General features: G+C 36.2%; 1 long non-coding RNA gene across 1 annotated transcript; it reads left to right on the top strand.

Annotated features, from left to right (window-relative positions):
• On the top strand, window positions 1-25,932 carry LOC131411153 (uncharacterized). Its single transcript, XR_009221509.1, has 3 exons — window positions 1-63; window positions 6,997-7,033; window positions 25,503-25,932. It is a non-coding gene; the product is annotated as an uncharacterized LOC131411153 (long non-coding RNA).
• The last annotated feature ends 1,742 nt before the right edge of the window (window positions 25,933-27,674 follow it).

The raw sequence follows: 27,674 nt of genomic DNA, 5'->3' as shown, positions 1-27,674 counted from the left end.
GGAGACTACAAAAAGGGCACTTATAACCTGCAGAAAGAAGATACAGCAAACTTAAATAAGCAGGTAAATATATTAAAATCATGCCTAGATGATGTTTACATTAAGATTTGGGTTATCCTCTGTTTTCCATACAGAACTCTTTTTTTTTTTTTTCATGCTGAGCAGGACTATGGCATCTATCACATTATTATCTCTACTACTTTATTTATTGTAAGACATATGTTTTTTTCACACTTCAACATCTCTGAAACCAAGATGCATTTTACAGTCTATAAAGTCTGCTAGCTACTGTCAGCCATTCATCATAGAGTGGCTGTCATTGTCTGTGTGTACACAAATTTAGTCATAGCTGTACGTATTGTCATCCCTGCACTGGAGTTATATGCATTGCCGAGACCACCTATTTTCAGTTTAATTGTGATTTGAAATGTCTAAAATATATTAATCTATGATTTGGCATTTAAAAAAATGTTAGGGAGAAAACAAAGGAAACAGAGCAGTAAGGTTTAATTTTGATATCAGTGAAACAAATATTCGTCATTGCAGTAATAACCACAATTGCATTATTTTCTTTGAAAGCAAATCCAAGTTCTTTGTGGAAACTAAGTGTAGAGACTCACAAGAAAAAGAAGTTGTGCTAGATTTTGTTAGTGAACTATTTTCAGAATGATTGCATCTTTCACTGTGCTGCAATTGAAAGTAAGAGAAATTGTAAATATCTTCAGATTACATTTTGTAAAATTTGCAGGCAAAGAGCAACTGGAGGGATAAAAGAAGTATTTCAAAAAGCATAAAGTGAAAAGAACTCTAAGTGGTAAGAAAAAATTATGTCATAGTGTAATTAGTATTATTTAGTTTAATAAATGATAGATATGTGAAAGATGACATGAGTGGGGCCATGTTAAAATGGAGCAGGAGCAGCCATTTCAGAGGAATTGCCTTGCACGTCCTGTTTTCTTTATCTTCCAAACTGGACCAAACCGCCAGCATTCCAAGAAGTCAGTAAGGACAACAACATCCTGTTTGTAAGGACTGATGGAACTGGACTTTGCTGACGACTGAATTGCTAACCAATCAACGAAATACCAGTCTAGCCTTTGCTCATCTAGCACCAATGGACTCTTCTTTAATATAACTGACTTCATCTTCCTCCCTCTTTCCTACAAAAACCTTGAGCCCCTCTCCTGTAATTGGGACACTATTTGGATTTCTCCCTAAATCTGTGCTCCCTGAATTGCAATTCTTTGATCCCAAAGAAACTCTTTGCCTCTTAAACTCTTTCTGTTTTTGTAGGTTGACACATAAAATAATGATGCGTCATACAACCAATGTCATCTTAGATCCACTGAAATAAAGCAAAATATTTTGTATTTGGCCAATAGCAGCAACAGATTTTAATTTCCTCAAGGTATATTACTTCAGTGCTTCCCATAGGTAAGAAAATAAATGTATTAGATGCTGAATTAGTTTCCTAGGGCGGCCACAAAAAGTACCATAAAGTGGGTGGCTTAACACAACAGAAATGTGTTGTCTTACAATTCTGGGGGCTCCCACTGAAACCTGTAGGGAGAATCCTTCCTTGCCTCTTCCCAGCTCCTCGTGGTGGCTGTCAGTTCTTGGCATTCCTTGGCTTACAGCTGCATCACTTCAATTTTTCCCTCTGCTGTCACATGGCATTCTCCCTGTGCATCTGCATCTTCACACGGCCTTTACCTCTTCTTATCAGGACACCAGTCATATTGGATTAGGGCCTACCCTAATGACCTCATCTTAACTTGATTACATCTGCAAAGACCCTATTTCCAAATAATGTCACATTCACAAGTAACAGAGGTTAGGACTTCAACATATCCTTTTGGCAGACACAAGTCAACCCATAACAGATGCTATTTGTAAAACAGAAAAGATGATATAGATATGTGTTCAGCCCACAAATTGCTTACACTCTGGTAGAGAAGGAGATATATATATATATATATACACACACATATATATATATATATACATATATATATACACATATATATATATGTGTATATATATATATGTATGTGTGTATATATATATATACACAATAATACAAGCTGTAAAAAAAATGGCTATCATGAAAAAATTCAGGTAAAATGTCAGAAGTGTCAAAAGGAAGAAAATCTTACTTTTATTTTACCTATCCCATACTCTAGCAACTTCCATTCCAAAAAATACATAAACCATAAACATGTCAGTGCTTAGTCTACTATCCCAGCAGAGTTCATTAAATAATTAACTAACTACATTCATTGATGTTTCATATATAATAATATTTTGCTTTCCTCTATAGTTAACCTTGAGACAAATATATATAGATTTTATAATAATGATCTCCTCTTCCCATTTGATCTGTAAGGTTAATTGTAAAAAAAGGTTATTTTTATTATTTAAACACAGAAATCTCAAATATAAAATATATAAAAATAAAACAATGTGCAGAAACCTACTCATTTTACCCCAAGGGCATGAAAGAAATTTTACAATTTCCATAGCTGCCTTTTTTTTTTAATCAGGAATTTGCTTAGACGTTGGAAGTACCTGGTTCAACAAAGAATATGAAGTTGACATTTTTTTTAAGCTCTATTTTTTTGCCTTTGTTTCTTTTTTTAAATTAAAAAAAATTTTCTGGCTTTATTGAGATAGAATTCACATATAACATGGTGTAAGTTTAAACTGTACAATGTGTTGATTTGGTACACTTATATATTGCAAAATGATTACACCTCCATCACAATACATATTCACTATTTCTTTTTTGTGGTGAGAACATTTAAGATCTACTCTCTTAGGAACTTAAGTATATAATACAGTATTATCAACTACCACCTCTGTGCTGTACAGTAGATCCCCAGATCTTATTTTGTTTTAATTTTATGCTGTGAATTCAGCTACTCCATTTATGCAGAAGGGATAGATATGTGTTTTGTGTTGATTTTCTTTGGACATGTGGATGAATCACTCTGAGGCTCAGTTTACCCGTATATAAAAGGTGTGTGTTGGGCAGATTTAAGGTGGCCTCCATCATTGCTACTTACTGGTGTCCATGCCCTTGTATAATCCCTTCCTTTGAGTGTGAGTGGGACCTGTTACTTGTTTCTAACAATAGAATATGGCAAAGCTGATGGGATATCACTACTGTGGTTATATTACACTATATATAAGACTTTTTCTTGATAACAGACACATTAGAAAGGCTGATCCTCACTGATTTGAAGAAGCAAGCTGCCATGGATAAGTGGCCATATTGGAGAAGCCCATATGGCAAGGAGCTGTGGGTGGCCTCTAGGAGTTAAGGGCTGTCTCCAGCAGTAAACTGAAGCCCTCAGTCCTGCAGCCACAAGGAAATGAATTCTGCCAAAAACTCAAGGGAGCTTGGAAGCAGATCTTTCCCCAGTCAAGCCTCTATTGAGATCACACCCATACCCAGTATCTAAATATGCAGCCTGGTCAGACCCTGAAACAGGGAACCAGCTAGGCTGTGCCCAGACTTCTCACCAACAGAAGTTATAAAATAATAAATATATTATGGTTGTTTTAAGTGGCTTGGTTTGTGATCACTTGTTATACAGCCATATAGAACTAATACAACGTAGGTAACATTATGAACTTCTCAGAATGGTTGTAAGAAGTAAGTAAGCGATGCATGTGAAAGACTCAGAAGAAGGCATAGCATATTGTAGGCACTAATCACATGTTAGTTCCCATGAGTTTCCTTCCTCAGAATCCAGAATATGAAGTCTAGTCACCACAACTTAAAACTAAGCCAATATATAAAGGGCGCAGAAACAGAAAGTAAAGTGACCTGTGAAAAGATTAATTAAGTGTATCAACACTCGGCTGACTATAATAGCAGTAATAACAAAATTCAAAACAAAATTGGGTGGGGAATGAGGAGATGATTAATGAGATGGCCAGGAAAATTTTTCTGGGTTAAACCTCTTATTAAATTGCTATAGCAAAACTTTCAAATTTAGGAAGCACCAAAACACTCTCATTGAACTACATTCCCTGTTGGCGAACTTAATGGTCCCCAGGGTGAAACATAAATGATGTCTGAGGCTTTATTGAAATTTGTCCAGGGTACTGTTCTTTTGATTTTTTTTTTTTTAAAAGTGTGCTTCAAGATAGGAATCATCAATGTAAAATGTTATCAGGAGACTTTTGCAAGGATTTACTCTAACAATTACCTTATAACTGAATCCAAATTCTTATACTGATTTTGAATCTCCTATTTATCTTCTAAGTATATTTGTGCATATAGACTGGACTTATTATGTGCCTTTTTTTTTTATTCTATTGTTGATAATAACGAGATCTGAAGAGACTTCAATAACAAACTTAGACACTATGTCTTCATTTATTGAGGTTTGTCTCCCTCCATGTCCAACATTATTCAAAATCAGGCTCACTGTTGTCACCAAACTAACTTATAAAATTTTAAAATACAATGTGGAGTAATATTTTTTCTCTTTTTTTCAATCTGCTCTTCTGCAAATGGTAATTCCACTGTGCTACTGTGTTGATTATGTAACACAAAGTAACAGACTTTTTACTAGATTTGAACAGAATAATTTATACTTTAGATTGTGAAATCAATTTTATCACAAGTCTAAAGCCATTAATGATGCAATCGCTACTATCCCAGAGTGTCTGTAATCCAGTCTTTGCCAAACTGTATCTCATGGACTATCCCTTCATAGAATTCCATATACAAAATAAGTGAGGGAAAATTTTGAGTGCAACATTGAGAATTTTGATATGTTAATGTGCACTCCAAGAAAGGTACATATAGGTACATATAATTTAGATTTTCAAGACATTCATTTGATCACAGTCCCCTTAAAAGAATCACCTATTATCATATCCTGGAACTAGAATTTATTGAAATCCATTTTGGGAAAAGCTTCATTAACTTGTGATGTTACAGAGTGTGGGACACTTGTTAAGGGGGAGAAAACTCTGATTCGTTGGTTTCTATTATAAGAGAATCCAACTGTACTTACCAATGAGGATTGAAGACTCTTAAATATTTTATGCCTGCCTAATCTGAAAAACGATTCATTGATTCAAGGATAAGAAACAATACTTGAATATGAGAAAATCATAGAATATTCCCAAACTAATGTAAGCATTTACTCTCAAAATGTTTTTTTTTTAAATAGCAAACATGCTTATGGTTAAAAATCAAATAGCAGGAAAGAGGTAATAATGAAAAGCCATGTTGACCTGCACCATCCTTCCAACCCTGCCAGTTCTGCTTCCCAGAATCAAACACTGTTTTCGTTTTTGTTATGGTTGCCATGTGGCTCTAAATAATACATGCTTATACTTTATTTAAGTTAGATACTATTTATTGACTTTCTGTAATAATAGATGAGAATTTGCTCATATATACAGCCCTTCATCTCGCTTGCCTCTCTCCAATAGCTAGATTACCACCATCCTTGGGATTTTGCTGGCCACTTCTGCAAACTCAAACTACCTAAGCTGTGCTCCTTGTTCCATTAGTTACAGGAAGCTCTTCTCTTCCCTCTCCACTTCTCAACCTCTGTCAGCGGTACCTTTACTTTTATACTGAGAACATAGATAATTTTATTCCATTCTGTGTAGTCTTCTGTGATTTGATAATAAAAATAGAAATCAGTCAATAAGTATACAAAATACTAATAGTGTATAAGTCACTTTTAGCTGTGGTATAAAAATTAAAAGACAAAGGTATTAAAAGTAGCTGTAAATACAAAAAATTGTTAATGAATACACAATATAAAAAGATCTAAAGTATGACATATTAAGAAACGAGGGGGGGGGGCTGGCCTGGTGGTGTAGTGGTTAAGTTCACATGCTCTACTTTGGCAGCCCTGGGTTTGCGGGTTTGGATCCTGGGCTCGGAGCTACATACCACTCATCCAGCCATGCTGTGACAGCATACCATATACAAAATAGAGGAAGACTGACACAGATGTTAGCTCAGAGCCAACCTTCCTCAAGCAAAAAGAAGAAGATTGACAACAGATGTTAGCTCAGGGCCAATCTTCCTCACTAAAAACACCACGACCACCAGTATTTTTGGAGATAATTTCATCATTTCACGGCATCACTAACCAACTCAATTTTTATGGCAGTAATTTTTTTGTTTTTAGGTTATCGTTGCCCTTTATTTCTCCACCCTTATTTTGTCTGCCTCTTGGCTGTTTTTGCAGCTAATTAGTGCCTCCCTCAGAGGGTGGGAAATGGAAATAAAAGAAGATGAAACTCAAACACAGGCAGTAGCTATGCAACATAGACAGACCTTCAGGGGTGAAAGAAAACCCACCTGGTTGGCTATGGGGATCTTAATGACTGAATTATACTCACTATTTGACTTCAGAATGTTATCCACACAGTTCTGGTCAGGTACTTAAACTCAATTCTGTCCTTGAAACGGTTCATTGATATTCATTACTACAGTGATATCCATCAGCCACCCAGGCCATCAAACATGCTGAGTGATTGTCTTGATCTTTGACCGGTGGGCAGGTGTCTCCACATAGCTTTCAGTCTCATCCTGGTCTGTATGCTGATTCACTTACCTATTCTCATTCCACATCTGCCTGTTAGGGCTTGGTATCTCACAGCAACTTCAAATTTAGTAGGAACCTGTCAGATAATGCTAATATCCTAGGAGCCAGTATAGCTAGTGACTTCAAGGACATAGGAAGATTCAACTTCACTCACTTTTCCGGCCGGAATGAATGTAGGATTGGGTTTACTTTCTTGAATGATCTGTTCAAAGATTTGGCCATCGAAAGTTTTCCGTTTTTTCCTGAGAGTTTGTTTTTCTATAAATGTCATAGTCCTTGCCAAAAAAATAACCTTGACAAAAAACTGACTTGTTTTTCAAAGCATCAAAATTCAGTTTATTATAACCAATTACTCCATCTAATAGTTAGCTGAGAGTTACATTTTGTTCACATTTTCTATTCACAGATTTAGTTGTGGACCTACGGATGTCTGTGGATTTCAAGTAAGTCTGCTTTAACTTCTCATTAGCATGAGAATTAAGAGTGGGGTATATAGTCAGTTGAATTGTGTGTAAATAAGTTATTTTTTACAAGCAGCATTAAACTCTTGGCCAGAGTGCTTTTCTATTGTTTAACAATATGAACTTTAATAAAACTTCTGAAACACTTGTATGTTAAATGTTTCTTTTAAATTCAGAGTCTCTGAGTCAGTCTCTTTTCCCATGGAAATAGGATAGGAAGAAGCCATGAGAAACTCCTACTCAGACACTCATTGGATATTTCAATTGCTATTGTTGGCTTAATATTGTGGGGGAAGAGGGAGAATCCCCCTCTGCCCTTTCCCTTAAGGTTCTTATGGCTGGCCAAATAATTAACAAGACAGGTTAGCAGGAAAAAATAATACCAAGTTTAATAACATGTATACATGGGAGAAACCAGGGACACTGCATTTCTCAACACAATAGCAGAAATTCTCGTCTTAAATACCATGTTCAGCCATTGACGAAGGAGGATGTTGGGGGTGGGGGGAGTCAGTTACAGGAGATTACCACCAAAGCACAGTAAACAACAGTAAGGTTATTATGTAGATTTAAGGCCTCACCTTCCACATTGATAAGTCTCTAGAAATGAGGCCATCCCACCCTTCCCAATACAGAGAGGGAGATACTTTTACAAATGGAGATTTTCCTTATAAATGTAAATGTCTGTCTGGCAACTCCTTGCAAGACCATCCAGAGAATGTGGCCAGAGAGACAGAACTTCCAATAAGATGGACTTGTTGGTGCCTTTCCTATTGTAACATCTATTTTACATTATATTACAGCCATCAGATAGAAGATCTGTTCCAGAAAGGAGTTACCATGTCAAATTCTTTAGGCAGTTAGTGGGGGAGGTCAAATATCCCTCAGAGAAAACAATCAAGGTAAAGAGATAGATTTCAGGGTGGCCAAATCTTGATCTCCCACAATATTTTCATTCCAGTTTTCAAATCTTAGTCAGGTTCCAAGTGTACTTGAAAACTGCAATATTCAATATTGGAATTCCCCCCACACATTGGCTGAAATTGCTGCGACTGCCTTCTAAATGTCAGAACAACCCTAGTAAGGAAAAGATAGGGTAACTGTGGCAGAAGTCTTTTCTAGCCAGGCTCATTTTTGCAATACTTAGACTAAAAACATTTATGACAGGACCTCTCGATGAAGCAAAGAAAAATGGGATTGGGAAGAAAAGAGAAGAACAGAAAATTAATGAGGAATTTGTATGAAGAACAAGGAACAATGGAGCCGTAGTTTTCTAAATTTAGGGCTGTGTGAATGCTTTGTGTCATGCAGAATGAGAGAGGTAAGTCAGTTGCTGAAAGTCTGATCTTTTTTGAATATCTCTTTATTATTATCATTTTTAGGGGAATTAGACTGAAAAGGAAATGTGTGGGGTAAGTTGACAAAGTGTAAAATTCATTTCACACCCATTATTGTGACTCAGGAAACTGGCTCAAAGATTTGAAAGGGCAAGCGACAGTACGTATAAGGAGTCAGGACCTGGTCTTCAGGACCTGCGGTGGCAGGCAATAATCCCATTGTGAAAACTTATGACAGGAGTGAAATTAATTAGCTCTCTCCTCCAACCGTGTGAGGCTGCAGCAAGAGTTAGGAGTCAGAGGAGTAGCCCAGCAGGGGGCATGGACTTCAGAGAGGAGCAAGAAGGACAAGTAGTTTTCTCTCACCAAGTTGTCACATTCATGTCACAAAGAAAATGGATGAAAACAACAAAAAATGGCATTTTTTTCCCCCATCTTGAGCATTTAATTGTGATCTTAGGTTGCTTTTAAAAATGAGCTAGGGGATAATTAACTCTGTTATCGGACAACAGCCAGACAGCAATGATTGTTTAGAAGAGTTAGAAAGGGAGTCTATTCTACAGTCAACATGACTGTTGTTTATTAGGTTGTTTATCTGGCTGCTTTAAAAAGTTTTTTCAGAAACTTTTCCTTTTAATTACATGGATAAATATCTTTGTAGTCTTTATTAATTGATTTTAAAGTCACATTCAGAATTCCATGCCTTGCATTTGCAAAGGTCAGGAATGTTTTGCACATAAATGGCATTGGGAGGGGGGAGTTCTGTAAATAACATTTCTGATTTTAAAAGGTCACATGAGAAGAAAGAAAAAACTCATCCATGTACTTCATATGTCTCAGACATGTCATGTGCTTTTGTAAATAAGTCCTTCGCCAACATACCATATAATATGCTCTTCTTTTTTTTTTTTTATAATTTTATTCATTTATTTTTCCGCCAAAGCCCCAGTATATAGTTGTATGTCATAGCTGCACATCCTTCTAGTTGCTGTATGTGGGACACGGCCTCAGCATGGCCGGAGAAGTGGTGCGTGGGTGCACACCCAGGATCCGAACCCAGGCCGGCAGCAGCGGAGCGCGCGCTTAACCACTAAGCCACGGGGCCGGCCCATTAATATGCTCTTCTTAACACTGACATTCTCCCCTCTATAATTGGGATTTTACTGTAACTAGGTTAGAAGAAAGAGTATGTCTCATATGGCTCAGCAATTGGTATACATCTGATTAGGGGAATTGTTAGAACCATGAGACTTTCAGAGTTAGGAGAAATGTTAAAGTTTAGCTTAAATATCTTCTTTCCCAAAGGAGATATGAAGACCAGGCATGTTACATGACTTGCTCTAGTAAGAGAACTAGTTATGTAGGAGTAGAACTAGAGCCTAGGTAGCCTGATTCCCAATTTTGCACTTTGTTGATGCACTCTCAATGAGCAACGGGCAGCACTTCCTTTAGAAGGCGGGTCTTCACAAAGCTAATTCTCAAAATTAAAGCCCTGATTAGAATTTATTTTATTTTATTCATATTTCATTTTAAATAAATCTTTATTGAAGTATGATATACATACAGAAAGGAGACAAATAATACATGTACAGTTTGATGAATTATCATAAAGTGAACCATTCATGGAACCAATACCCAAATAAAGAAATAGATTATTGCCTGCACCCCAGAAGCTCCCCCTTGGGTCCTTCCTAAGTCACTACTCTTACCTCCCATTCATCGACAATAATAATCCCGATTTCTGTCACCATACATTGATTTTTGCCTGTTTTCGAACTTTATATATAAATATATTCTTCTGGGCTGGCTTTTATTCCCTCAAGATTTTGTTTGTAAAAGTTATCAGCGTTGTTTTGCATAGTTCATTCCTTTTCATTGATGTATGGTCTTCCTTTGTATGAATATGTCACCATTTATTTATCTGCTCCAATATTGATGAACAGTTGGGGCGTTTTCAGTTTTGGACAACTACAAACAATACTTCTATGAATATTCTTGTTCACGTCTTTGGATGCACATATATGCCATATCTTTTAGGTGTATTCCTAGAAGTGAAATAAAGTAATGAAATATACATGTGTTTAGTAGACGCTGTTAGCTTTCCAAAGTAGTTGTGCCAATTTACACTGCTAACAGCAGTATGTAACGTGCTCCACATTCAGACCAAAGTTGAGTATTACCAGAATTTTTAACGTTATCTATTCTGGAACATATGTATTGGGGTCTTACTGTGATTTTGATTTGTATTTTCCTGAGAGTTAATTATGTTGAACATTTTTCATATTTCTTATTGGCATTTTGTATTGTCCCTTTTTGAACTGCCTGTTCATGCTTTTGCACATTTTTCCTTGGCTTGTCTACCTTCTCCTTATTGATTGATAAGAGTTCTTTAGGCATTCTGGATGAGTTGTCAGTTACAAATATCACAAGTATGTTCTAGTCTAGTCTAGTCTGTAGCTTGACTTTTTACTCTTAACGGTGTGTTTTGATGAAAAGACACTAGAAGTTACACTAGAAGTTCCTAATTCTGGTGTAGTCCAATGTATCAATTTTTTCCTTATGGTTAGTTTTTTGTAGTTTTTTTTTAATGTGTATGTGCTCTGTTTAAAAATATTTGTTTATCCTCAAGGTCTTGAAGATATTTTCCCATGTTATCTTTTAGTTGATTTATTGTTACACCTTTGATATTCCCTCTATAAGCCCCTGGAATTGCTTTTCTGTGTATAATGTAAGGTGGAGAATTGGCATTCACTATTTTTTTCATGTAAAGATTTCCAGTTTGCTCAGTATAATTTCTTGAAAAGACTGACCTTTCCCCACCGCTGTATAATCCACTTTTTTCATAAATCATGTGTCCATATATGGGTGTATTTCAAGATCTCTTGTTCTGTTCCATTGGTCTGTTTGTCCTTGTGCCAATATCACACTGATTTAATTTCCCTTGATTCTACTTTTTTGAAACTCCTATTAGTTGTATGTTGGCCCTCTCATTCCTACTTCTATCTCTCTATTTCTACACACAGAATTCTGGGTAATTTTCTCAGATTTGTTTTCCAATTTATTATTGCCCTCTTCTGACATATTTAGTTTGCTATTAAATCATTCCATCGAAAATTAAATTTTTGTTTTGAAGTTCCATCGAAGTCTTATTCTATTGCTAAGATTGTGTTTATTTTCTTATGTCTTCAAACATGCTTATATTCTCTTTCATATTATGTTCCCTTATCACAAAGTTTTTTATAACATTGGTGTTTGATGATTCTCATTTATAATTTTTTTTGTAAGTGTTGACTGTATGTTCATCTTTAGTGAAGATTTTTTTCCTTGCGATAATCCCTTATTATAAGAAAAAATTCCTCCAGAGAGGTTTAGAGTTTGCTTTTGCTGGGTTTCTTATGTATATCATCAGTCTGAGGCCAATTTTTATGTTAAATCTCAGCTCTCTGAGACATGTGCCTATGCAAACTCAGAATCTGTTAGGTCAGGCCCAAGATTTCTCAGTAGTTTGTTTTATATCCAGAACCCTCACAGTCATAGACTTTGTCACCCCTCAAAGAGAGTGGAATGAAGAACAAGTGGGCTCCTGGCAATAATATATGTGAAACATTCCAAAAGTGAAAAAGTACAGCACAAATATAAAATGTCATTGCTTTTTATTTTATATAAAGTTGCTACTCATATACGTGTAATGCAAAGAATATATTTGTACTATATACTGGTACAAAGTACTTACAATACATAGTGACAGTCATTATTACGACAGTTGTAGTAATGAATTGAAAGTCTAATTCAAAAGCTACAAGGGGCAATCTTCTTTCTCCTTCTATGATAGTCTGCCCACAGAATATTCGCACTGAAAGAACCTTATTTTTTCTTTTCCTCATTTACATTTTACATTGCACTTTACCTATCTCTCCCTTACCCCTCTTTGTCTGATAACGGAATGGAAACTCAACTGTCTGACATGGCTGATGCACAGAAAAGTGCATAAACTTAAGTCAGTGCTTCAGTGACTGTGTATTGAGTAGACCAGATGAACTAGAGAGTTTCATCCTGCTGTCTCTGTCACTAGTGGCTCCAGAAACTAAGTCTCATTATGTATACTTAAAGGCAAATATATAGCACTTTGTGAATCAGGCACTCTCTTTCAGATCAATGGTTAGAAAGATTCTAGGCTTGGCAAAGAGGCAGATAATGAGAGAAAAAATCAAGGAGAGCAGGCTTGGAGTTAATTCATCTTTGTTAAGAATCTTCATTGCGGAAATATTGGCAGCACCAGCCGTGAGATTCTAGCTGAGGATGAAAGGAAGAAACTCCTATTTTCAATCTCCTGGGGAAATAAGGATAAAAATGAATTGAACTGGGGGAAAAAAAAAGCAAGCAGAACATTCTCATCTGACTGATCAGATTTCTTCATAAAGCTACATATCTAAGATTTTCAACTTGCTTCTGGAAAGAATTGGAAACATGGAGAGATACAAATTACAGGTACAGTAAGAATGAAAGTAAATCCAACAAAAAGCTCTCAGTTTCTTTCATTTTAGTGAAATATCTCTGCATTTCTTAGCTCCTAATTTATTTCTATTATAGTTCATATAATTCTGAGGTGGGACTGCTAAAACATTAAGCCTCCATCCATGCTAATGGGAATCTTTTTCTTTTGCATCATCTGGATTTAAATGTTCCCTCAGTTACAAACTGTCTTAAAGTGGAAATCAACCTGAGGAGAGCGGAGAGTACTTTTTTGCAATGCAAGGTACTTCATTGAATTTGTTAAAATCTCAGAATTTTAGTAATGGATTATTCATGTTTAAAGTGACAGAATGGAATTTTGATTTTATTTTGTATTTATCTTTTTTGTGTGTGTGTGTGAGGAAGATCAGCCCTGAGCTAACATTCAATGCCAATCCTCCTCTTTTTGCCGAGGAAGACTGGCCCTGGGCTAACATCCATGCCCATCTTCCTCTACTTTATATGGGACGCCACCACAGCATGGCTTGACAGGCAGCACGTCGGTGGGTGCCCAGGATCGAACCTGCGAAGCCCAGGCCGCCACAGCAGAGCGTGCGCACTTAACCGCTGCACCACCTGCCGGCCCTGTATTTATCTTTTTAAGAGTATTGATTAGCTTTCTCCTAGGTCTAAGCGAGCTTTATATGAGATGAGCTATGATGACTATTGTCTCACACATTAGATAAGGATGGCATATAGAGTTGGCTTCTTTTTCTATATGCGCCAGTAGGTGTGGTGGTGAAATTTCTCAGGACAACAGCAAGAGGACTCACATTCTAAACCATCTCCCCTTTGCCTGTCCCAAAATACTAGTTCCAGTTAAATGGGCAAATGCTCTTATCATTGATATCTTTCCCCTCTCAATCGGAAAAAGCTTAATCTTGCTGCAAATAGACATTGGCTGTTTAATGCACCAAACAAATTAAATCAAAGAAAATGTGGAAACTTCTCAGAATTCTCCAAACATTTCTAGTCATTCTTAGTTTGACCAAATGCTAATTAATCCTGTGGCTGGCCCCGTGGCCTAATGGTTAAGTTCAGCGTACTCCACGTCTGTGGCCCAGGTTTTGTTCCTGGGTGTGGACCCATGCTGTGGCAGCAACCCACAAACAAAATAGAGGAAGATTGGCAACAGATGTTAGCTCAGGGATAATCTTCCTCAGCAAAAAAAAAAAAAAAAAGTAATTCATCCTGTAGAAGTAATAACAAATTCAAATATTTAAGGCCAGATATACAGCTAGGTTAGAACTAGATTATATTTGTTTTAAAAAACTTACATTTATCTGTTAAAATTTGGCTCTTTGTGAAATCAGAATGACACAAGACCAGAAGTCTAACTGAGATTTGCCTACTTATGACTTAACTTTCTATTTTTCTGTAACTCCAGTGAAAATAAACATATGCCATCTATGAATAATACCTAACAGATAATGTTTACAGAACACTCACTTTATATAGAGTTTTACAATCACTATCTACTTTAAACTCATACAAGCTTTTGAGGTAGATTCTATTTTGTCACTTTGATATATGAGGAAACTGAGGTTTAGCAGTGGTAGAGCTGAGGTTTGAAATTAGACATTTCAAAACATAGAAGAAATCAGGATTGCCATGTATCTGGCAATTCAGGCAGATAGCCAGTAAATAATTAATATAGCTGTCTCTATCTATCTATCTATCTAATCATCGATTCTCAAAGAATTATGTACAGAAATTATGAGTGTATTTACTATAAATAGATGTATTCTACCCGAGAATTTGGAGACTATATATTTTTTTTTTTTGCAGCAAAAGAACATATTATTGAACTTGTTTAATTCTCAAAATTTTTTCATATATCTGTCTTCAGATTAAATTATATAATATCAGTTAGGGTTCTTTTAGTTACAAGAGACAGAAAGCACTTAAATTGGCTTAAGCAGAAAGAACAGTAGTAAAATATTGGCATATGTAACTAAAATGTCCAGGAATAGCATGAGGGACAGCTTGATCCAGAGGCTCTAGTCGTGTCATCAGGACCATATTTCTCTCTATGTGGTGCAGTGTGGCTGCCATCAGTGTCAGGTTTTCACGTATAAAAGAAAACTTGCTTTTCTTTCAGCAGATCCACCCACATACCAGAAGTAATTCTCCTGAGTTTGATTTTGTCATGTGGCCATTCTTAAGCTAATCATTGTGCTTAGGGAAATGTTATGCTGTACTTGTCCATATGTCTGGGTCATATGCCCACTCATGTAACATGTGGAGTTGAGGGGAGTGGGCAGTCCTGTGCAATCTACGTGGCTTAATGATGAACATTAGTAGGTCTTCAAATAAAATTTATCAAATAGTTATCATAAGAAGGAGGGATGGATGCTGTATGGCAAAAAATCCCCAAGTTACACTTCAGTGTTCCTGATAGTTCAAATATTTTACAAGGGATATGGAATTCCTTCATAGGAAAGTCATGGTTTTAGGGTAGAACCAATGAAAAAAGTGCATATCAAACGCCGAATTTTATGGTAAAGCATTAGAAAATGCGGGCTTTTTACCAATACCAAAATATGATTTTTGTGAGTTAGCTATATAAATGATAGATGATGAAACTAAGATCATCAATTATAACTGCTAACTAAAAATAAATACATGGACCTACCGTATAGAAAGGTAAGAAGTTCTATGTTGAATGAAGAGTCTCGTCTATCCTGCAATCCACAATTTTCTGCTGAGGGTCTTATTTTGTGGAGAAAACAAATGGCGGATGCCCAGAGCATCACTTTTTCTAAATAATGTTATAACAATGTAACCCCCGTGTCAATGTACTTTACAAGTTCCCTGGGTAATTAGTTCCAGAATTATTGTCTTTGCTGATCTATATCTCTTCTCCCAGCACTGTGGGTAATGTCTGAAATATGGGCTGGTATGATCTACTCAGTACTGCCCTAGTAGCACCCTTAACAAAAGATCATTGGAAAAGGAGTTTAGTTAGTAGGAAAAGAAACACAAATTCCAACAGCAGAAAAGTATATAGAAGCTGAAATCCTTCATGTCATTGCACGCCCACTGTTTAGATGCGTTTCACCTCACCCTCAGTGTCTGAAGAGATGGAGAGACTGTTTTGGTCCTACTATGCCGTTGATCTTAAAAAGTTATATATGGTTTAACCCTGGCTATAGTAACCAACCTTTCCAAGTGTTTTCATATATTGCACTTGAGTCTGTCTGTTTCAGTTAATTAAGATTTTTTTTTGTCACTTATGGCTGTCAATAATGGAAGAGTTTTTTTAAAATTTTATTTTTTCCCATTTCATTGAGATATAATTGACATATAACATTGTGTATGTTTAAGGTGTACAATATGATGATTTCATACACGGATTTACTGCAGAGTGATTACCACAATAAGATTAGTTAACACATTCATCACCTCACATAATTACCTTTGTTTTTGGGGTGAACATTTAAGATCTACTCTCTTAACAACTTTCAAGTATATAATACAGTATTGTTAACTATAGTCACTGTGCTGCACATTAGATCCCCAGAACTTATTCATCTTATAATTGGAAGTTTGTACCCTTTGGTCAACATCTCCCCATTTCCCCCACCCCCCAGCCCCTGGCAACCACCATTCTGCTCTCTGTTTCTATGATTTTGATGTTTTTAGATTCCACATATAAGTGAGATTATACAGTATTTGTCTTTGTCTGACTTATTTCACTTAGTATAATGCCCTCGAGGTCCATCCATGTTGTCTCAAATGGCAGGGTTTTCTTCTTTTTATGGCTGAATAAAAAGGTATATATATATATGTATATCTCACATTTTCTTTTTCCATTCATCTACTGTTGGACACTTAGGTTGCTTCCATGTTGTGGCTGTTGTGAATAATGCTGCAGTGAACATGAAGGTGCAAATATCTCTTCAAAGTAGTGACTTCATTTCCTTCAGTTGTATACCCAGAAGTGCGATTGCTGGTAGTTCTACTTTTAATTTTTTGAGGAACCTCCATACTGTTTTCCATAGTGGCTGTACCAGTTTACAGTCCCACTAAGAATGCACCAAGATTCCCTTTTCTCTACATACTCGCCAACACTTGTTTCTTATTGCTTGCCTTTTGGATGATAGCCATTCTAACAGGCGTGAGTTAATATCTCATTGTTCTTTTGATTTGGATTTCCCTGATGATTAGTGATATTGAGCATCTTTTCATGTACCTAATGGCCATTTGTATGTCTTTTGAAAATATCTATTCAGGTCCTTTGCTCATTTTTTAATTGGATTATTTGGTTTTTCTGTTATCAGGTTGTATGAGCTCCTTGTGTATTTTGGATACTAATCCCTTATCAGATAGATTGTTTGCAAATATTTTTGCCCATTTCATAGGTTACCTTTTCACTTTGTTGACTGTTTCTTTTGCTGTGTGGAAGCTTTTTAGTTTGATGTGGTCCCAGTTGTTTATTTTGGCCTTTGTTGCTTGTGTTTTTAGTGTCATACCCAAAAAATTGTTGTCAAGACCAGTGTCAAGAAGATTTTTTCCTATGTTTTCTTCTAGAATTTTTATGGTTTCAGGCCTTACATTCAAGTCTTTAACCCTTTTCAAGTTAAATTTTGTGAGTGGTGTAAAATAGGGGTCCAGCTTCATTCTTTTGCATTGTGAATACCCAATTTTCCCAACACTATTTACTGAAGAGACTATCTTTTCCCCAATGAGTCTTCTTGGCTCCCTTGTTAAATTTTAGGTGACTGTGTATGCCAGGGTTTGTTTCTGGGCTCTGAATTCTGTTCCTTTGATTTATGTGTCTATTTTTATGCCAGTACTATACTGTTTTGATTACTATAGCTTTGTAATAATAGTCTGAAATCAGGAAGTGTGATGCCTCCTGCTTTGTTCTTCTTTCTCAAGATTGTTTTGGCTATTCAGGGTCTTTTATGGTTCCATACAAATTTTAGGATTGTTTTTTCTATTTCTGTGAAAAATACCATAAAAATCTTGATAGGGATGGCGTTGAATCTATAGATGTCTTTGGGTAGTATGGACATTTCAACAAAACTAACTACTTTGATCCATGAACATAGGATAGTTTTCCATATATTTGTGTCGTCTTCAGTTTCTTTCACCAAAGTCTTATAGTTTTCCGTGTACAGATATTTCACCTTCTTGGTTAAATTTATTCCTGTTTTATTATTTTTAATGCCATTATAAATGGGATTATTTTGTTTATTTCTTTTTCAGATATTTCACTGTGAGTGTATAGAAATGCAACTAATTTCTGTATGTTGATTTTGTATCCTGCAGTTTTACTGAATTCGTTTATTATTCTAACAGTTTTTTGGAGGAGTATTTAGAATTTTCTATATATAAAATCATACCATCTGCAAACAGAGACAGTTTTACTTCTTCCATTCTGATTTGGATGCCTTTTATTTTTTTTCTTAACTAATTGCTCTGGCCAGAACTTCCAGTACTATGTTGAATAAGAGTGACGAGAGTGGACACCCTTGTCTTATTCCCGATCTTAGAGGAAAAGCTTTCAACCTTTTACATTGAGTACAATGTTAGCTGTGAGCTTGTCAAATATGGCCTTTATTATGTTGAGATACATTCCTTCTATAACCAGTTTGCTGAGAGTTTTTTTTTTTTTGTGAGGAAGATCAGCCCTGTGCTGACATCTGCCAATCCTCCTCCTTTTTTTTTTTTTTTTTTTTTTTGCTGAGGAAGACTGGCCCTGGGCTAACCTCGACGCCCATCTTCCTCCACTTTATATGGGATGCCGCCACAGCATGGCTTGCCAAGCCGTGCATCAGTGCACACCTGGGATGCAAACCGGAGAACCCTGGGCCGCCACAGTGGAGCGCGCACACTTAACCACTTGCACCACCAGGCCAGCCCCTGCTGAGAGTTTTTATTATGAAACGTTGTTGAGTTTTGTCAAATGCTTTTTCTGCATATATTGGGATGATCATATAATTTTTATCTTTCATTTATTAATGTGGTGTACCACATTGATTGTTTATGTATATCAAATCATCCTTACATCCCAGGAATAAGTCCCACTTGGTCATGGTGTATGATCCTTTTAATGTGCTGTTGAGTTCAGTCTGCTAGAATTTTGTTGAGAATTTTTGTATTTATATTCGTTAGGGATATTGGCCTCTAGTTTTCTTTTCTTGTAGTATCCTTATCTGGCCTTAGTATCAGGGCAGTGCTGCAGTGCTGCCAGGGAGAGGTGACACAGGTAAAATGAAACTGTCCCTCTTACCCTCTTCCAAGCATCCAATATTGAATTTGTTTTTTCTCCAACATTGTGGTGGAACTTCTCTGCTGGACTCTTGGACTTCCAGAAATGCTCTCCTGTCCATCAGTGATTGCCTAAATCAGTGTTCTTCTAGGGGAAGATGGTAAAAAACACTTATTCTGCCCATGATGATGACATTACTCTCCATTACTGGAAGAGAGTTAAGCTAAGGTCTGGAAAACTTTGAAAAGCAACTGATTAAACACAATGGAGAAAAGTATATTACCTTACTTGAGTGAAACCCTTGACTTGGAGTCCACAGGTGAATACCAGGCTATCAGTACTGATGCTTCCTTCTGAGGCATGTGTATAGGATTTTTCCTTATTAAAAAAAAAAAGTGGATTATGTTTATATTTTCATTGGGTATGTGTTTACCACCATCTCAAAATGAATGAAAGAACTTTTCTTTTTGACTGATTGACTTTAGTTGTCTCAGTCTCTTGTGCATTAGTAATGGTTACATTTCTATGCACTGATAATATTACTCATAATACTATTACTAATAAATATAGCTGACACTTTTGAATGTTCACTTTGTGCTATGTATTCTGCTAAGAACTTTTTAGGACTTTTTCTCAGCCCAGACTCCTGAACAGAAATCCAAATCTGTATATCTGACTACTGGACAACTTCCCTCAGGGGTTTTGAAGATATCTTATCATCTTCAGCCCAAAACTTTTCTGCGTTAGTAAATTGGACCCCTATCCACTCAGCTCCTTAATCTTGGATCTGGACATTACATTTGGCCTATTATTCTTTCTCTTCATCCTGATGGATGAAACATCAAGCCCTAATTTACAAAACTGTCAATTCTAGCCTACAAATAGCTTGCAAAGTGGCCTGCCCTTCTTCATCTCCATGGCTGTCATCTGGTTTACACCTTATCTGTTCCACTGCAAGAGACGCTTTTTTTTGACATATAACATTAGTTTCATATTGATTTATTAACATATTAGTTTCAGGTGCACAACATAAGGATTCAATATTTGTATACATTGTGAAATGATCACCACAGTAAGTCTAGTTAACATCTGTCACCTTACATAGTTACCAAAAACATTTTTTTCTTCTGATGAGAACTTTTAAGATGTACTTTCTTAGCAACCTTCAAATATTCAATACAGTATTATTAACTATAGTCACTATGCTGTACATTACATCACTAGGACTTATTTATTTTGTAAGTGGAAGTTTGTACCTTTTGACCACTCTCACTCATTTCTCCCACCTCCCACCCCCTCTTCTGGCAGCCACCAATCTGTTCTCTATCTATGAGCTTGTTTTTTTTGTTTTGTTTTGTTTTTTAATTGAGGTGTAATTGACATACAACATTATATTAGTTTCAAGTGTACAACACAATAATTCAATACATGTATATATTTCAAAATGATCATCACAATAAGTCTAGTTAACATCCGTCACCATACATAGTTACAGAATTTTTCATTCTCGTGATGAAACTTTTAAGATTTACTCTCTTAGCAATATTCAATTATGCAATCTAGTATTATTAACTATAGTCACCATGTTGTACATTTAATCCCCATGACTTATCTATTTCATAACTGGAAGTTTGTATTTTTTGACCCCCTTCACCTATTTTGAGCACCTCCCTACCCCCCAACTCTGGTGACTACCAATCTCTTCTCTGTAACCATGAGCTTGTTCTTTTTCTTTAATTAGTTTCCACATGTAAATGAGATCATATGGTATTTGTCTTTCTCTGTTTATTTCGCTTAAGATCACACCTTCAAGGTCCATTCATGTTGTAGCAAATGACAAGATTTCCTTCTCTTTTGTGGCTGAATAATATTTCACTGTATATATATACTACATCTTTATCCATTCATCCATTGATGGACACTTAGGTTGTTTCCATATCTTGGCTTGTAAATAAGGTTGCAATGAACATGGGGGTACACATACCTTTTCAAGTTAGTATTTTTGTTTTCTTTGGATAAATGCCCAGAAGTGGAATTGCTGGATCATATGATAGTTATATTTTTCATTTTTTGAGGAACCTCCATGTTTCCACAGCGGCTGTACCATTTCACGTTCCTACCAGCAGTGCACAAGGGTTCCCTTTACTCCACATCCTGACCATCAGTTGTTATTTCTTGTCTTTTTGAAAACAGCCGTTCTAACAGGTGTGAGGTGATATCTCATTGTTGTTTTGATTTGCATTTCCCTGAGGATTAGTGATGTTGAGCATCTTTTCATGTACCTGTTGGCCATCTGTATGTCTTCTTTGGAAAAATGTCTATTCAGATCTTCTGTCCCTTTTTTTAATTGGATTGTTTGTTTTTTTGCAATGGAGTTATATGTGTTCTTTATATATTTTGGATATTAACCCCTTACCAGATATGTGATTTGCAATTATTTTCTCCTATTCGGTAGATTGCTTTTTCATTTTTTGATAGTTTCCTTTGCTGTTGCAGACGGTTTTTAGTTTAATAAGTTGTCTCACTTATTTATTTTTGCACTTGTGTCAGATTAAAAAAAATCATCACCAAGACCTATGTCAAGGAGCTTACTGCCTACTGTTTTCTTCCAGGAGTTTTATGGTTTCAGGTCTTACATTCAAGTTTTTAATCCATTTTGAGGTAACTTTCGTGTATGGTGTAAGAAAGTGGTCCAGTTTCACTCTTTTGCAGGTAGCTCTCTGGTTTTCCCAACACCATTTACTGAACAGACTATCTTTTCCCCATTGTATATTCTTACCTCCTTTGTTATAGATTAATTGACCATATAAGTATGGGTTTATTTCTGGGCTCTCTATTCTCTTCCATTGATCTATGTGCCTGTTTTTATGCCACTACCATACTATTTTGATTACTATAGCCGGTATAGTTTGAAATCAGGGAGCGTGATGCCTCTGGGTCTGTTCTTTCTCAAGATTGTTTTGACTATCTGGGATCTTTGTGGTTCCATACAAATTTTAGGATTGTTTGTTCTATTTCTGTGAAAAATGCCGTTGGAATTTTGACAGGAGTGCACTGATTCTGTAGGTTGCTTTGGGCAGTATGGACATTTTAACAATATTAATTCTTCCAATCCGTGAGCATAGAATATCTTTCCACTTATTTATGTCTTCTTCAATTTCTTTCATTAATTTCTTGTAGTTTTCAGTATACAGGTCTTTCATCTCTTTGGTTAAATTTATTCCTAGGTATTTTATTCTTTTTGATGCAATTGTAAATAGGATTATTTTCTTAATTTCTCTTTCTGATTGTTATTAGTGTATAGAAATGCAACAGATTTTTTTATATTGATTTTGTGTCCTGTGACTTTACTGAATTCTTTTATTAGTTCTAACAGTTTTTTGGTGGACTTTTTAAGATTTTCTGTATATAATATGTCATCTGCAAATAGTGACAGTTTTACTTCTTCCTTTTTAATTTAGAGGACTTTTACTTCTTTTTCTTGCCTAATTGCTCTGGCTAGGACTTCCAATATTATGTTGAATAAAAGTGGTGAGAGTAGGCATCCTTGTCTTATTTGTGATCTTAGAGGAAAAACTTTCAGCTTTTCACCATTGAGTATGATGTTAGCTGTGGGCTTGTCATTTATGGCCTTTATTAGGTTGTGGTATGTTCCTCATCTATATCCACTTTGTTGAGAATTTTTATCATAAAGAGATGTTGAATTTTGTCAAACATTTTTCCTGCATCTATTCAAGGGGCTTTTAAAGTATCTCTTTATATCCACCTTTGCTGCCCTCTGACCTGTGCTCCAATCTATAGCCAGAAAAATGCCAATATGTTCATGTCACTTCCTTTTGAAATATCCTTCTATAGAATAAACACCTACCTTCCCATTCTACTTCCTCTGCTACCTCCTGCCTTACCCCATACTTCTGAACATTCAAGTCTTAGTTTAGAAGACACTTCTTCAGAAGAACTTTCTTGATTTCTTACAGTCATTTAGCTATATCTGTCATGAGTCCACAGCACATTTTACTTTTTTTTTTAACTCCCCACAATTATGTATATACTGACTATCTTCCCCATAAGACATAGACTACATGAAAGCAGGAAATACAGTCATGTTCACCATAATATTTATATTGTCCATCGTAATGCACACACTCCATAAATGTTTTTCAAGTGGATGAATAAATCTTACACGAGTCTTCCAGTTCCAAGCCTGGGCTCTTTACACTGTGCCATTATGCTTTTAGACACATTTTGATTTCATTTTCATGTCACAAAAATTCAATATTTGCCTCATGGCTCCATTAGGAATAGCCAATATGTTCAACATAGACATTTACATTTTGTTTTCTTTTTAGGCAATATCTCAGTTTTTCTTAGTAATAATTTCTCAGGCACTATTTGAAATCTTTAGTAAAAAGATCAGAGAGGAATGGACATTTTTGAGTGAAAGAGATTAAAGTACATTTAAGTAGTGCTGGATTATCCGAAGGCAAATTAAAAATGTGCTTCAGGCAAAAGATTTTGAATATTGACATTTCCTGAAAAGAAAAAAATGTAATCCTGATGGAAAAAGTCAGAAATTTTTTAAACTTCTTGAAACTCATCTTAATGTTTCTTATTGGTTTTACTTTTAATTATTTAAGAGGGCACAATAATATTAGGGTCACTAAAGGCCTTAATGGAACTCAATTTTGAATATCAGTGTTAAAGAAAAATGTTTCATTTTCTACATTTTCTAAACCAAGGATCTTTCACGTTTTATATTAATAATAATAACTGAGTAGTATTTTATATCAGATACTATTGTAGGTATTTTACATGCATTATCTCTACTTCATGTTACCATGAAAGTTAGGTGTTATTGTCCCAGTTTTACAGATGAGGAAGGTGAGAGTTAGAATGGCCAGGTAATGTAGTAAGCTCCCCAGCCTCCATTCTTTCTTGCCTGTCACTCTGGTTCATTCTGTGAGACAGAGGATATGACTTCTTCCTCAACATATTCATTCTGGTAAGACAATTCCAATTCCGACCATGCAGCAGGGTTGCATATATTGCTCCAATCTGCTTAAATTGGCTACTGTGCAAAACTGAAGTGAACCCCTAGCAGCTCAATAGAAAATCTATATGTTCCAACAGGATGCCCACAGCGAAGCCGCAGATCTCTAATCTGAAACAATCAGCACAGCAGGGTGTGTGACAGGGCCGCTTTGAAGAAATATACAAGAGTTCCAGTCATTGTAGTTGACAGAAGAACTGAGATTTATTGTAGAAACTAAGTATTTTCTTTAGAATCAGTCAGTGCATGGATCTGGAGTCAGCAGCTAAATTTCCCTTATTCAGGGCCCGGTTATGTCACTAACTGGCTAAATGAAGTTATTTAGACAGAGACCAGTGTTCAGTATTCATAAAACTATGGGCAAAATTTGAGTAAATAAAACAGTCGGAACCAGTTTGATCCAATCAAGTGTATTGAATACATCAAGTTGACCAGAGAAAGTTTGGAAGTAGCTGAGATGAATTGGGAAATGCTACAGCTGTAATTTGCGGCAGAGCCTTCTTGAAAAGATGGTCTACCTCAACTTCTTGGAATTGTTTTGGCTTCCTCCCTGCAGTGGGTCCTTGAGGTGGCCTGAGTCAGCACCAGCTGGTCTCCTTCGGTGGTGCTGGTGGATCCTGGATGCTCAGGAAGAATGCTGGTGCTGAGCCAGCCCTGGATACGGGCACAAGGAGAACCAAATGTGTCACTGTTTGTAGGAATTTCAGAAGAAATGTGTAGGAAAGGGGGTAAAAAAAAAAAGTTAATGAGTCATGTGGTAATTTAGTCAACGTAAAATGAATATCTAAAAACCAACGGGCCACCTTTACCGCAAAGGTAGATAATAATATTTTCCCTTACTTTTAATTTGCTAGAAAATTGTCTTTTTCTTTTTTTTTTAAATTCTCCTTTATAATGCCCAAATTTAAGACAGCCCTTTCCTTTCTAAGCCAACTTCCCCTGCTGACTACTCGCCCCTCCCCCGCTTTCTTGTCTCATCCCCTGAGATACTGCTTGCCTGACTGACTTTCCACTTGATGCCTTCTTGCCTCTTCGTGTGAATTTCAATGAGTCACACTGACTGTGCTTATTATAACAGCTCAACATGCAGCTGGTTCTGTAGTTACAAATGCATCAACTTTCATGGAATACGATGGTTAGAATATGGTGTTAATAAGGCCAAGTGGGCTTATCCTCGTATAGGTTAATTGGTATCACTCAGAGAAATCGTCCATTCTAAGGGTACCATCAGGGATTATATCTCTGACCCCAGGGATGGAGCATTCCATTGCATATAAGATTAAGCAAAGATTGCCCTTGTTCCCTGATATCCATTCTCTATTTCCTCCACAGGAAGAGTAAATAAACATCAAGGAAAAAGCCTAGGACAGCATTACCCAGCTTTCCGTGCAGCACAGTGTGGTCACATGTCCAAAGCTATACTGTAGGGATGGGAGTGATAAACTGCAAGGACCCTGGTTACCTGAAGCCTCAGAGCAAGACCGCCCAACCCTGCTTTGCCAACCTCCAGCCTCCTCCCTGAGAAAGAAATTAACTCCTGTCTTGCTTAAGCCACTTTTATTCTGGGCCTTTTTTACTCAAGGGTGAACCAATCCTAACTGATTTATAAAGCAAAGAGTGTGAATGTCTCTATGAACTACTGTTGGTTTTATTTAGAACTTATGTCCTCAGAATATTAGTCAAAATGATGAAAATACTTGAGCACAATACTTAAGTGAGCATTCAAGATTATATTTTGCATTAACTAAATTTAATAAAAAATTATTCAGTGTTGTCTTTTATATTAAATTAAATGAGAACATATATAGTTTCCCTGGTTAAGTGCCAAGTACACAGTGAGTGTTCAATAATAATTATATTATCCTCCTAAATAAAGGCACGGTGTTTTCTTTATAAAGCTCTTGCTACTTATTTTTATTACAAATATCATTACAAAGTAGTGTAATAGGTCCTTTCTCTGAGCTGAAAGCTGCCCCACTGTAAAGGTACTCAGATAATCTGATTATACTTCTCTAGAATAATTTTATCTAAACACACAAATTGTTTTATTTCAAAGCAGCAATTTTTTCCCAGCATGGAACATGATTACACTAGTGGCCCTCAGGGAACCATGCCTCCTGGTAGCCATGCTCTTGCATGGTGATTGTCCCCTCCCACATTGCCACTGAGTTTGGCCAGATAATTTGCTTTGGTCAATGGGACATCAGCAAACACATGGCAAGCAGGAACTCAATATATATTTACACATTGGACCCTGCTCTTTTTGAATGCTGCTGCTACCACTACAGGAGGCTTAGACTAGCTTCCTTAAGGATGAAAGGTCACATGGAGAGAAGGGCCCAGCTTTCCCAGCTATCCCAGCTGAGCCCAGCCCCCAGGAACCATCCAGTTAAAGACAGCTGATTATGTGAGTCTAGGTGAGGTCAATAGAAGAACCAGAGTCATGAGAAATAATAAATCATTATGTTTTACACTAGTAAGTTTTGGGGTCATTTTGTTACTTAGCCATAGATAACAGATACACACACTCATATATGAACTTCTTTTATGTGTATGAATTATATATTTTTTTCATAGTAAGGGATAGAATAAAAAGATAGCTAAGCTTTACTTTTCTCCTTAAACTTTAATATCACCTTAGCCAAAAAACTTAGTTCCTCTTTTATGTGTTTGGCTGCTAGAAATTAGAGGAAAAAATTAACAATTAGATTTGTGCGCTGTGTAAACTTGGACCAGAGACTGACACTTTGGTTGACTGTATTAGGAGCCTATCCATGTAATATCACTTTTTAAATTATAGAAAAATGTATCATAATAAAAGTTAAGTATTTTGTTTTTAAATTTCAGGTACTTTAGTGGAAGCTAAAATCTAAGATGAGAGAGAGAGCAAGAGCGAGCACACACATGAGAGAATGAGATTGTCATTCCGGCTATATTTTTAAGAAGCAAATACTGAGGAACCAATCATACAACTCACCAGGCCATTTGCCTGTTTTCTAAGAGTTCCCTTCGGGTGTTTATTCCATTAGTGAAAGATGGTGGTGGGAAGCTACTAGATATTTCCAGTAGATGGAATTAATTTGCGAAGCAGGAAGAAGTGGGTCCCCATTTGCTTTTCTATCATGATAATCCGCTTTCTATATCAGTGTTTCCTAGTGTTACATCTTGAAGCACTTTTAGGACATCTAGAAACAAAATGTAAATGTCATTTATATTTAAGTGACATTTATTCTATAATTTCAAAATCCCTAGCCCAGCTATAAACTAACTGTCCTTATCATTCTCAAAACAAATGACCTCACTCCTAATGAATGTCTTTTATCTTGATTCAGACTTATGATAACCCTGACACTTTTTTTGTGTGTGTGTGAGGGAGATTAGCCCTGAGCTTACTAACACCTGTTGCCAATCCTCCTCTTTTTGCTGAGGAAAATTGGCCCTGGGCTAATATCCATGCCCATCTTCCTCTACTTTATATGTGGCACGCCTGCCACAGCATGGTTT

Source organism: Diceros bicornis, chromosome 11 (genome assembly GCF_020826845.1).
Source record: "Diceros bicornis minor isolate mBicDic1 chromosome 11, mDicBic1.mat.cur, whole genome shotgun sequence".
NCBI classification, from domain to species: domain Eukaryota; kingdom Metazoa; phylum Chordata; class Mammalia; order Perissodactyla; family Rhinocerotidae; genus Diceros; species Diceros bicornis.
Note: the sequence above shows the minus strand (reverse complement) of the source record. Positions and strands in the feature narration are given on the sequence as shown.